The 13444-nt window shown below is 34.5% G+C and overlaps 1 long non-coding RNA gene across 4 annotated transcripts in view; it reads left to right on the forward strand.

The window, feature by feature from the left end:
- LOC106009238 (uncharacterized) overlaps positions 1–13444 on the forward strand; it is a 601717-nt gene that overhangs the window by 240924 nt on the left and 347349 nt on the right. The gene's annotated exons all lie outside the window — the stretch shown is intronic.

Below are 13444 nucleotides of genomic sequence, written 5' to 3' on the forward strand. Positions count from 1 at the left end.
AAACAATCCTAAATTTCGTATTGAACCAGGAGAGACTCTGAATAGCAAAAGCAGTTTTAGGCAATAACAGCAAAGGAGGGGCCAGGGATTTAGCTCAGTCATTCAGCAGCCTACCTTGCAAGTGCAAGGCCCCAAGTTCAATCACTGGTACCAAAAAAAAAAAAAAAAGAGCAAAGAAGAAGGCAAGAGATTTTATCTGACTTCAAGCTATACTACAAAGCAATAGTGACAAAAATAGCATGGTATTGGAAAAAAACAAAAACAAAAACAGATATATACATGAATCAGTGGAACAGAAGAGAGGATACAGCAACATCCCCAGATATAATCAGCTATTTGATCTTTGGCCAAAAGCATACACTGAAGGAAAGATAGCCTATTCAACAAGTGCTTTTGGGAAAAACTATATGTTTATCTGTAGTGTGGGACCAGAATGACTCCGTTTTGGAGCAGTCTCCTTTGTTCTCTCAAATTTGTGCTCGAACTGGGGCAAAGGACATAATCCACAACTCGGGATTCCTGAGTTTATTACTCAGCCATCTGTTTGCCCTAGAAACAAATGTCCTGGGCCTACTATCTATAGGACAATCTGTTAACGTGCTGACTGTCCACACAGGGTGGTCGTGACCATTAGTCAGGATGTCTGCTGACCATCAGTAAGTGACAGTAGACCACTAACCCTTGTCCCCATTCTTCTTGTAAAAATCTATACGTAATCCCCTTCAACCCCCAATGAGCCTAGCCAATCAAAATTCTACACTTCATACTTGCTAAATGTTAACCAATCATATGGCTGCTAATGACCAAAGCTTGTTGTATTCTCAATAAAAACCCTGCTAATTTGGAACTCGGGGCTCTCTATCTTGATCCGCTGTGTCGGTGACAATTGAGAGTCCCTGCTTGAGCTTGAATAAACGACCCTCATGTGCTTACATCGGAAACTGCCTCCTGGTGGTCTTTGGGACTTCGCAATCTGGGCACAACAGTAGAAGACTGAAACTGGACCCATATCTCTCAGTGTACTAAAACCAAATAAAACTGGATCAAAACTATGAACATTAAAAAAGAAACATTACTGTTGGTCTCTCTAGAGGGAGACCTGGAACCCCGGAAAGCACTGACTTAAAGAAAGAAAAGGAGACAGCCTGGGGAACGAACAGCAGTTTACTCCTTTGACACTGTTTGACAATCACAAAAGAAAGAAGGAAGGCTTTTATACATGTAGGAAAGGACCTTAGTTATTCTGGCTATTGTCTTTCTGATTTTAACCTCAGGTGACAAATGACTTTAAGTGACTCATAAAAGCTACAGGAGAATTCACAAGTCCCCTGTTTCCGTTCACCAATCCCGTACATCAAAGAGCACACCACAGCCCTCTTCTTATCAGATAGTATCAAGAGAGCAGGATGACTTTAGCCAAAATCAAGCCCACCAGCCCACCACAAACATAACAGATGTGCAAAGTGAGTCCTATCTCTCTTACCACCCATACAATCATTAGGTCGCAGTCCTCTGATCCCAGAAAATGGTAAATAAGAAAACTAGGAAAACCTGTTTTTCTCCTGTGAGACTTTTACAATGTCTCTTAAAGTTTCTGGCATTCTTTTAACAAACAGACTTGTGGAATTTCCCGGAAACGACTTAATTTTCTTAGTTAACAAACTTCTTGTGATCTATTCTTACAAGTAGATAGCTGAATTCTACCATTTCCCACACATTACACCTACTGGAATAAAAAATAGATAAAAGACTTGAAGCCATACATAGCTATAGGTAGGAAAGTATTTTCTAAACAGAACCTGAATTTTACAGGAAGTAACAGCCAGACCTTATCCATATTTTCCCCTCAGCCGTGTCTCTATCCAATCATTGTTTAGGTTGTAATTCTGAATATACGTTTACAATAATCTTTTTTTCAAATTTTAATTTTTGTTACTGCATATTTGCAGTACATTATAATTACATTCATTGTGAGGTGTTGTTAAATGTACATAACACATCTTAATTCTTTTTGTGTCTTCTTCCTCTTCCTCCCTCTCTCTCCCCTACAACACTTGGTCTCCTTGCAGTTACACTAATGATGATTCTCTCGAGACTTCTTAAACTATTTCCTATTAATTTAAAACATATTTACATCAGTATTTACTCTAAGATAATTTTCAAAGATTCTAAATTCACTAAATTTTTATACACATTTCTTACTTTTATTTTCAGCAAAGATATTTCTGTTAAACTACTATAGTGTTCTGTTTGAAGAAAAATCATTTACAAAGATATAAAAAGAGCAAACAATGATCAATCTATTACCTGAAGCTACAACAAAGTTTGGAACACTTTGTTACTAATTTCTGAAAGTGAAGCGGCTTATTTTTAACATGAAGGCTCTTGGACTGAAAGTTTCCTCTAGAAATTGTATGCAATGTACTTTATACTGAGGGAGAATTTAAAACCAGCTGATGAACAGAGGATATGTGATAAAACTTCTTACTTTACATTTTAAAGTTTTAACACTATGATCAGCAATTATTTTTAGTTTGAGCTTAGTATAAAATCATTTATATACCATACATTTTTAATGTTGAAATCTTATTGCTCATGGCTTTAAATTCAACTCAGAAAATACCTTAGATGCAATTTTGTAGTAAATGTTTTATTAAAAGAAATGTGTCCTTTATAGAGAGCAGATTATTGTGAACAAAGTATATGATTTTTAAAATAGTTTATCATTACACAACCTTAAAAATAATGATAGTGACAGCAGCAACATAAAAATCATAGGCATATTAATCTACAAAAAATTCTATAAAGTCAGTATTTCAATATTCTACTTATATATGAGAAAACTGGAATCTGAACTCAGTCACTCTGACTTGCGAAATTGCCATCTCAACCACTATATTCTGCTGCAGAACAAACATACTTGCCCAGATGTAGTGGCATATGCCTGTGTTCCCAGCATTCAGGAGGCTGAGAGAGGAGGATTGCCATGAGTTCAAGGCCAGTCTGGGCTACATAGTGAGTTTAAGGATAATCTGAACTACATAGTGAAAAAATGTGAAAAGAAAAAACATATTCTAAGCACTTGAAGTACTAACTGCTCTTTGGAACAGTTAGGTATCCATTTAAACATTTTTCATATACTTTTTTCAGCAGTTTATATGATATGATAGTTAAATAGAAAAAATGAATACTATTTCATTACTTTTCTTGTTTTGCATATGAATGTAAAATAGTGGCCAATGAGTAGGATAGCCTAGTGATCAAATGGAAACTATGGGTTTTAGTGCATGTCTTGATCAGTTTTTGAAAAATACAGCTTGCTATTTAATAAGATGATGATCTGATCCATTGTCAGAAGGCTTATTCGTGGAGCTGATTTTGCATAAGTGAAGGTCTACATAGACTTTCATCATCATTCTTATGAGAAAGTGAAATGGCACAAAAGTCAGAGGGCTGAGGGCTTAATTTCTGCTTTGTAAGTAGCCATTGGGTTTTAGCCACACATGTAACTTTTTGAGAATCATTTTCTTCATCTCTAAATTGAGAAATTTCGAGTTTTGATCCAGGTCAACTTGAAGATTCCTTCTAGGTCTGTTACAACATTCCACAATTCTATGACCTCAATCTCATTACTACCGTGTTAATGGTCAAAATTACACCCAAATTAAACATATTGGATTTCTCTTCATATGTGATAGGGACTGTTGGAATTGTGATTGTTTTCTTTCTCTATGCCCTTTCAGAAAACTTTTCTTTTAGAACAGAACAAAGGTGCATGGATTGGATAGAGATAATTTTAGAATTTATAGATTATTTAGAAAGCTAAATTATCAGGATTAAAGATGCTTAATTAATTGAATGTCTAAACAAACCAGTCTATCAAGTATGCTCTGCCTGAACTAGAAAGACAAACAAAACACATTATCTCACTTTATCCATCTAGAAAATTTTTATAATGTGCAAGAGAGAAGAATGACTTTGTTCCTACCCTCTGGAAAAGATACCCTCACTTGGTATTCATTTACTGTGATCCTTGAATGGTGTGCTTAAATAGCTGCAAGCAGTCTGCAACACTTGGAAAACACAGAACTTGAGAAGTTAAGGGAGATATCTGCAACAGGGGAATCAAAATGAACTTTTTTGCAGAGAAAAGCTGCTTAGTTACAACTGTCTGAACTCAGATGTCAATCCATCCCCAAGCAGGATACATGTGGGTGATAGATGGAAAGAATATTTTAAAATCTGCTTGAGCTTGCCAATCTGGAGGTTTGCCCAGGAAAAAGAGCCACAAAAAATTCACAATGGAAACAAGCAAAATTTTTCAAATTTATGCAGACCTTGAGAGCCACACAAAGTAATTGGACAGAAGCCCATCACTAAGTAGATAATAATTTCATCATCAATAAATACTGTGACAGTTGCTTTAACTGTCTTTTCTCTAATGTCAATTGCAGTAATTAAATGAGTACACGTATTAGTTTTATGCAATACCATGATGGAAAAATACTTTCCTCACATGTCCTTTTAAAGCTTATCCTGCTTTCTTGTACCCAGCTGAATCTGAATCATTTTTCAAATATGGCTATGCTGTCAAGTAGAAGTGGTAGAACTATTTCTTTCTCTAGTCATGAACATTTCATCTTGAATTGTCAGGAACATCAGAAAAGCCAAATGACATATATCTTTTAAAATGAAGATATGATTAATATTGTGGTTTATGTAAAATACTTGTTACAATATTACATTTTTCTTTAACATAAATATTTTTGACAGTAAAGTGATATTAACACATTGAGGGAAACACTGTGTATTGAGATAATAGTAATGTTCATTGACTATCTTTTGCAGACATAAGCTGAATCATTATGATTTATTCTAAATGAGATGTTTTAATGAAAATGTACTATATAAACTAAGCCACTTGTAGTCATATGGAATGGAGACAATGTGTTGTTAAAGACAAGAATATGCTTTTTAGTGTGAGTGCCAGAAATCTATAGTTTTAATGTTTAGAATCACTACAAATGATAACATGAATGATTCAATTTTAGATGAACTTAAGTTTGAAAGAGGTTTTCTTTTTTCAGTGATTTAACTAAAATTTCTCAATAGAGGTAGAGAAAAAAACATGCCAAAACATTTTCAGTAATTTGTTTTAAATAGAAAAATCATTTTATGGTATAGTGAGTGTTTTTATAGGCAATAAAAGTTTTGTGCTAATGAAAATATTCCAGGCGGAGTTAAACAGTCATTTTTAATTTTTCAAAAACATTTAATATTCACTATCAAGATGGTCATCTTGAAAACTTATTAATGTAAAGTACTAAATTCTAGCATTTCACATTACAGTGCTGTTTGAGGATAGGCAGATAAGCAAGACAAGGTTATACTTATTAAAATTGAGAAATTAACATATAATAATATTCAGAGGAACCAAAATAGAATAGAATTTTCTGAAGGTTTAATTGGTTTGTACTCTTTTAGAATATATTAGTTGATGTACTCATTTTAAATGAAAGACCAGCATTAGCACTATCAGCCCAACTATTATAATGGATCACCCCTGATAACCAGATAGCAATCCTTATTGCACGTTGTCAATGAAGCTATTGTTTAAAATTACAAGGTGGTGAAGTTTGGAATGAATTCTGTCAAATCATATGAAATTCAAAGCAACATTCAAAGTACAAGTGATATTTAAGAAAAAAATTCACTACTGAAATGTTAGAAATTATTCTCTTACCTTTATTTAGGATAATTTAAATACCTTTAAACTTAATATAGTTTCTCCTTTATCCTTTTTATAAGTAGTATAGGACACAATTTGCTTTTGGTGAAATAATTTTTATTTGGATTATAGTTAGGAATAGATATTGTAGATAGTAGATTATTTTATTTTGGTAACTCACATTCAAAATTTAATGAAATAATTGTGTATTTGGTTGTTTAATGACTGTTATTAAGCAACTGCTACACCTAAGATTATAAATTCTATGAGTACTGGGATGATATTTGCTTTGTGAACATAACATTTCATAACATAACATAACATTTGCCTCAGAACATAACTTTTGACCCTATATGACAGGCAATTGCTCAATAAGAACTTGTTGATTAATTGAATGAATGCTTTGGCCCATAGCTAGTGAGTGAGAGGGAAGGGAATTCAAGACAAGGTACTTTCTCAATGCTCAGAAACTAATTAGAATTTGTAAGTGATATAGTACAATAATCAAATTCAAGGGTAAATTTCACAGTGAACTCAATTACTATTATTATTGAATAAAGCATGTGCATTGTGAGTATCTTTTCCAAATCATTTGGTTTTTTTGTTGTGTGATTTCATGGTATCTTACATATGGAAATATTTTATACTTTATACTGTATATAATGATCTTAAGGAAATTCAAGAAATGGGCCAATTATTCAATTCTCAGAGGAAAAAAATTGATATTTCATAATTTACATTTTCAAAAGTTTGTAAACTCAACTGTACATTAAAATGTCTGTTGTATTCTAAAGGAAAAGTTGTGGATCAAGTATAAACAGATATCAGCTTTTTATATTTTAATCCCTGAATCATTGGTTGAGCAATCTGAACACTGTAAAAAATATTTTAAGTATTCCTAAATTTTCTTTTGGTCCTGAATGTATATTGCATTAATAACATTCAAATGTTGTACATTTTATCCCTTTTAATTTTGAAAACAATTTCAGGATATAGATTAACACTTTTGAAGGATAAAGCAAATATGACAGGGAAGAAATTTAAACCCAGGTCTCCCCAAATTAAATACTTAATCTAAGTGAGTATTCCACAGTTAAACAAAGCAAAGAAGACGGGAGAGAAAATTAAACATAGGTCTTCCCAAATTAAATATTTAATTCCCAAATTAAACATTCCACAGTGAAATAAAGATACAATTGTGCATTTCAAAATATACACTGAATATAAAACACGAGTAAAAATTACTGTGATTTATGTGATTTATATTCTCAAAATAATGTGTACAGTATAGGCCACTATGAATAAAATTTAAGTGTTCAGAACACTACAACTGGGGAAAAATCTCTTGAGTTCATATAAAATTCTACAAATATTCAAAACATCTAAACTTCGTTGACATATGTAATTATAAGAACCCTTAAGAAATATTTGAGATTTAACTTTTATGATTTTGTGAATTACTGCTTCTTTAAATAACATAATCTTTTCAAAATACAACTGTGGCTATTATATATTAACCAGCAAGTGTAGGTGGAACTACGGTGGATATTTTGAGAGGCCTGGGTAACCATTCTCATTCTAGTTTGGAGCTGAGGATGAAACAGGCTAGTACTGAGCTTCTTACTCATTGATCTGAGAAGGAAGGTCATATGGGATGTAGAGACATACATGTAACTCAACATTTATTAAAAATTTTTTTCTCTATATTTGGCAAAATGCATACCAAAGAATATTCCCAGGTTAAGTTTTCCATTCTTTTTAATTGCTAAAATACAAATATTTGATTACATTTCCTCTAGTGAAATGCACTTTTCCATATTTTAACTTAGCAAGAAAGAGGAGAGGAAAGTGGCTTTTTGAGAAATTCATATTTGGTAAATATGACAGAGGCATGGAAAATGAGGCTGAGAAGCAACTGTAACAAAATGGCTAACATTTGAATCCCACATTCATTTTATGATGACTGCAATGGGATCAAGCCTGTGAGAAGTTTAGTGGTGTGGCCTGGGTGTTATTTATGACTGGATAATCTCTTGACACTGTTTTCAGGTCTTCCTGAAACTTCTTAGGATTAGGTTATTTTCTTCAGTAAATTCCTTTTCTGTTTCACTTAGTTTTTCTCTCACTATGCCTAGTAAACATGACTAAAATAAGCCCATCCCATACAAGCTTCTTTAAGAAAAATAGTCTTTCAAAATTATCCACACCTTCCTTCTCAGAATTTTAATATATGAACATGCATGATAAAAAGAGATTTTGCAATTGTGATTGAGATTACAGACCCTGACATGAAGAGGTTATTCTGGATTATCCAGGTGTGTTTATTCTGAAAAAAAAAGTAGAAAATTTTTTCTGGCACAGGCCAATGAGAGTGTCAGACAGATGTGATAGAAGATGTAGGGAAGTTTTTAAGCATGATAAAGATTTTATCAGCTATTGATAGATTTGAAGATAGACAAGAGAGCCATGGGCTAAGAAATGACCATGATCTTCAGAACTAGTAACCTTGCTCAGCTGACAATGAAAGAAAGAGAGGCCTTGTTTCTACCAACTGAATTTTCCCATTAATCTGAATGAGCAAGAAAACAGAACCATCCACAGAGCTCATTGGCAGTCCCAAAGTCACTCTACTTGGAGTGTCAAAAAAAATATGAAGGCAAGAATAAATTTACTAGTTCATTTAGAAAGTCTCAATGAGAATACTGCCCAGAATTTATAGAAAACCAGGAATCATGATCCAATTTCGGGAGACATTGACAGGACATAGAGCCAGGTTCATTGTCACAAAGTGAAAAGTTGCAGTGATCTGTTTCTTTTTTATTTATTTATTTTAAAATTAATTTTATTGGTACATTTAAGGTATACAATATAATGACATTCATAATGGAAATTTGCACCTTTACATAATCCATCTGGGTTCTTATTTTTCCCCATTCCCCTGTCCTCCCTTCAACCCCTCTACCCGTCCCTGTTGACAAAGACTTTGTTTCCATTTTTTCTTTTTCTCATATTAATTCCATTTCCTTCTTTCTTTTGCCCTACCGCTCCCAATTCCCCCTCCCCTTTGCACCTTTTCTTCCTATTTCACATTATCCATTATATCTTTGGTCCTTATTTACACTTTCAGTTTTTCACACTAGACAAACTACTTGGTATTTACATATGTGTGTCCTATTTATTTCACTTAAGAGTATCACCTGAATGTGCATGCATTTAGCTATAAATGTCTCTAGTTTCTCATTCTTTATGGTTGAGTAATATTCCATTTTACATTAAAAAAACAAAACACATTTTTTGATCCAGTTTCCAGTTGAGGGGCAACTGGGCTGGTTCCAAGTTTTATCTATTACAAATTGTGCTTCTATGAACATGGGTGCACATATATCACTGTGGTATGATTCTTTTAATTCTTTGGAGAAGATACCCAGCAGGGGAATAGCTGGGTCAAATGGGACTTCCAGTCCTAGTTCTTTGGGGTATCTCCATACTGGTTTCCACTGTGGTTGCACCAGCATTTGTTACTGGTTGATTTCTTGACAGCAGCCATTCTTTCTGGGGTGAGATGTGATCTGAGTGTTATTTTCTTTTGCATCTCTTGAATGACCAGTGATTTTGAACATTTTTTCATATGTTTACTTGCCATTTCTACTATGTCAGAGAAATGTCTGTTCAGTTCAGATGCCCATTTTCAGATTGGGTCTTTAAATTTGGGAGGTCTGATTTTTTTAAAATTCTTTATAGACTCTAGATAGTAGACCTTTGTCTGAGGAACAGCAGGTGAAAATATTTTCTCACATTGTAGATTGTCTCTTCACACTGTTGGTGGTTTCTCTTGCTGTGCAGAAGCTTTTTAATAAGAAGAGATCCCATTTGTTGATTGTTTGTGCTAGTTCACGGGCAACTGAGGTTTTGTTCATAAAATCTTTTCCTATACCAATGTCTTCAAGAGTTCTACCTAACCTCTGTTCCAGCCAGTTCAACATTTTTGTTTTAATAATTAGATCTTTAATCCATTTCAATTTTAGTTTACTGGATAGTGAGAGATACAGGTCTAGTTTTAATGTTTGGCAAGTTGAAACCCAATTTTTCTAACACCATTTCTTAAAGAGGCTATCTTTCTTCCAGTGAGGGTGTTTGGCTCCTTTGTCAAAGATGAGGTGGTTGTGTGTGACTGGAGTTGCTTCTGTGTCTTCTAGTCTGTTCCACTGGTCTTCAGGTCTGTTTGCCAGTACCATGCTGTTTTTTATCACAGTAGCTTTGTAGTATAGTTTCAAGTTGGGGGTTGTGATACCCCCTGCCATGTCTTTGTTGCCTAGAATTGCTTTTGCTATTCTAGGTCTCTTCTTGTTCCAAATGAATTTTTGGATTGTTTTCTCAAGGTCTGTGAAGTATGCTGCTGGGATTTCAATTGGGATTGCTTTGAATCTATATAGCAGTTTTCGAAGTATGGCCATTTTCACTATGCTGTTTCTTCCTACCCAGGAGGAGGGGACATTTTTCCATTTTCTGATATTGTCTTCAATCTCTTGTTACAGAGTGCTATAGTTTTCAGAGTAGAGGTCTTTGATTTCTTTTGTTAGGTTGATTCCTAGGTATTTCAGTTTTTTGGATGCTATTGTGAAAGGAATTATTTGCCCTATTTCTCTCTCAGGGAGTCTGTTGTTTGTATACAGAAAAGCTATTGCTTTTGTGTGTTGACCTTGTATCCAGCTACTTGACTGAATTTGGTTATTAAGTCTAGAAGACTTTTGGTGGAGTTCTTGGGGTCTTCTATATAGAGTATCATGTCATCTGCAAATAATGAGAATTTGAATTCTTCATTTCCTATCTTTATTCCTTTTATTTCTTTCTTTTGTCTAATTGCCATGGCTAATGTTTCCAAAACTATATTGAACAGGAGTGGTGATAGTGGACATCCTTGTCTTGTTCCTGATATTAGTGTGAAGTATTTCATTTTCTCACCATTTAGTATGGTATTGGCTGTTTGTTTTTCATAGATGGCATTTTATCAGATTAAGGTAGAGACCATCTATCCCAATTTTCTTATCATAAATGCATGTTGGATTTTGTCAAATGCTTTTTCTGAATCTGTTGAGATGATCATATGGTTTTTGTCCTTGGCTCCATTGATATAGTGTATTACATTGATTGATTTGCATATGTTGAACTAACCCTGCATCACTGGGATAAATCCCACTTGTTCAGGGTGTATGATCTTCTTGATGATCTTCTGCATTCTATTTGCCAGTATCTTATTAAGGATTTTTGCATCTATGTTCATTAGTGAGATTGGCCTATAGTTACCTTTTTTGGTTGTGTCTTTCTCTGCTTTGGGGATTAAGGTTATGCTTGCTTGAAGGAATGAATTCGGGAGTGTTGCTTCCCTTTCAATTTCATTGAAGAGTTTAAACAGTAGTGGCAGTAGTTCCTCTCTAAATATCTTGTAGAATTCAGCAGTGAAGCCATCAGGACCCAGGTTTTTCTTAGCTAGTAAATTTTTAATTACATTTTGAATTTCATTGGTCAATATTGGGTCATTTAGAATTTTTAGGTCATCTTTGCTCAACTTTTGTAACTCACACCTATCTAGGATTCTGTCTATTTCTTCTGTATTTTCCATCTTTTTTTTTTTTTTTTTTTGGTACCGGGCATCGAACTTGGGTCCTTGCTCTTGCGCAGCAGGCGGTGAAACTGTTGAGCTAAATCCCCGGCCCTCCATCTTATTGATGTATAGGTTCTTTGTAATGCATACCTTATTTTTTGTTACTGGGGAATGAACTCAGGTCATTGCCCTTGCACAGCAGGTGGGGAAACCACTGAGCTAAATTCTCGGCCCTGATGGATATGTTCTTGAAGTAGGTGTTGATGATCCTCTGGATTTATGCTGGGTCCATTGTAATTGCACCCTTTTCATTCCTAATGGCATGAATTTAGGCCTTTTCTTTCCTTTTTCTGGTAAGTTTGACTAAGGGTTTGTCAATTTTATTCATTATTTTGAAGAACCAACTCTTGCCTTCATTGATTTTTTTTGTATTGTTCTCTCAGTCTCCATTGAATTGATTTCTGCCCTGGTCTGTATAATTTCCTCCCTTGTATGAGGTTTGAGTTTGTTCTGCTCTTCTTTTTCTAGAAGCTTGAGGTGCAGCATCAGGTTGTTTAATTGGACTCGTTCTGTTTTCCTCATATGTGTATTCACTGCTATGAATTTCCCTTGTAAGACTGCTTTCATTGTGTCCCATAGATTCCAATATGCTGTATCGTCATTTAATTGAAGGAACTGTCTGATGTCTTCCTTAATTTCCTCTGTAACCCATTGGTTATTCAGCACTGTATTGTTCAGTTTCCACATGTTTATGAAATTCTTGCGGTTTCTTTTGCTTTTAATCCCAAATTTCATCACATAATGGTTTGGTAATATATAGGCCATAATTTCAATTCCTTTGCACTTACTTAAACATGTTATGTGAGTGAGTATGTGGTCTCTTTTGGAGAATGACCCATGTGCAGATGAGAAGAATGTGTATCCTGATTTTGTGGTGTGGAACACTCTGTAAACATCTTTTATGTTCATTTCTTCAAGAGTTTGATTGAGTTCTAGTATTTCATTGTTTATATTTTGTCTAGTTGATCTATATATTTGTGACAGTGGGGTGTTGAGGTCCCCCACTGCTATTGTATTAGTGCCTGTATGATTTTTCATGTCTGTTAGTAATTGTTTTATATGGTTGGGCACACCAGTATTTGGTGAATATATATTAATGATTGTCATCTCATCCTCTTGGATTGTTCCCTTTACCAGGATGTAGTGTCCTTCTTTGTCTCTTAATCAGTGTTGGTTTGAAATCCACTTGATCTGCAAACAGGGTAGCTACTCCTGCTTTTTGGGGGCATTTCTGTCCCATGGAGTATTGTTTTCCACCCTTTACCTTCCAGGCTATGAGTTTCTTTTTGAATTAAGTGTGTTTCTTTTATGCCTCATATTGCTGGATCTTGCTTCTTGACCTATTCTGCCAGTCTTGTTTCTTTTGATTGATGAATTGAGACCATTAACATTGATGGTTATAACATACTTGTTGACTTATCGTTCTCATGCCCTTTTCTTTTTGTTGGATTCTCCCCCATTTTGTTTAATTTCTTGTCATGCCCAATGGATTCATTCTGCTAGACTTCCTGTGTTGTGATTCGGTGTGTTTTCCCAAGACATTGTTGAAAATTTTTTGGAGTGCTGCTTTGGTATTCATGAAGTTCTTAAGGTGCTCTTTGCTATGAAAGTATCTTTTTTCTCCATCAATGTTTAAAGACAGTTTTGCAGGGTACATCAGTCTGGGTTGGAGGTTCTTTTCCTTTAGGGCTTAATACGTCACTCCAAGCTCTTCTTGCCTTGAGTGTTTGTGTTGACAAGTCTGCTGTGATTGTGATGGGCTTTCCTTTGTATGTGATTTTTTTCTTTAACTTCTTGTAGCATTTTGTTCTGTTGGGTTTCTGGAATCCTATTTTATGCCTATGTGTAGATTTTTCTTGATCATGGCTAGTTGGAGTCCAATATGCCTTGCTTATCTCTATATCAAGTTCTTTACCCCTATTTGGGAAGTTTTCTGCCATTACTTCTGTGAACAGTTTTTTTTTTATGTCATCTGCACTCTCTCTTGTTTCTTTATTGAGTCAGCTCGGTCTTAAGTTATTCTTCTTTGCATCGTCTAGCAGTTGCTGAATTGA

This window comes from Heterocephalus glaber, unplaced genomic scaffold (genome assembly GCF_053883595.1).
Source record: "Heterocephalus glaber isolate CG9 unplaced genomic scaffold, H.glaber_assembly_v1.0 deba00001504, whole genome shotgun sequence".
Classification (NCBI taxonomy): Eukaryota; Metazoa; Chordata; class Mammalia; order Rodentia; family Bathyergidae; genus Heterocephalus; species Heterocephalus glaber.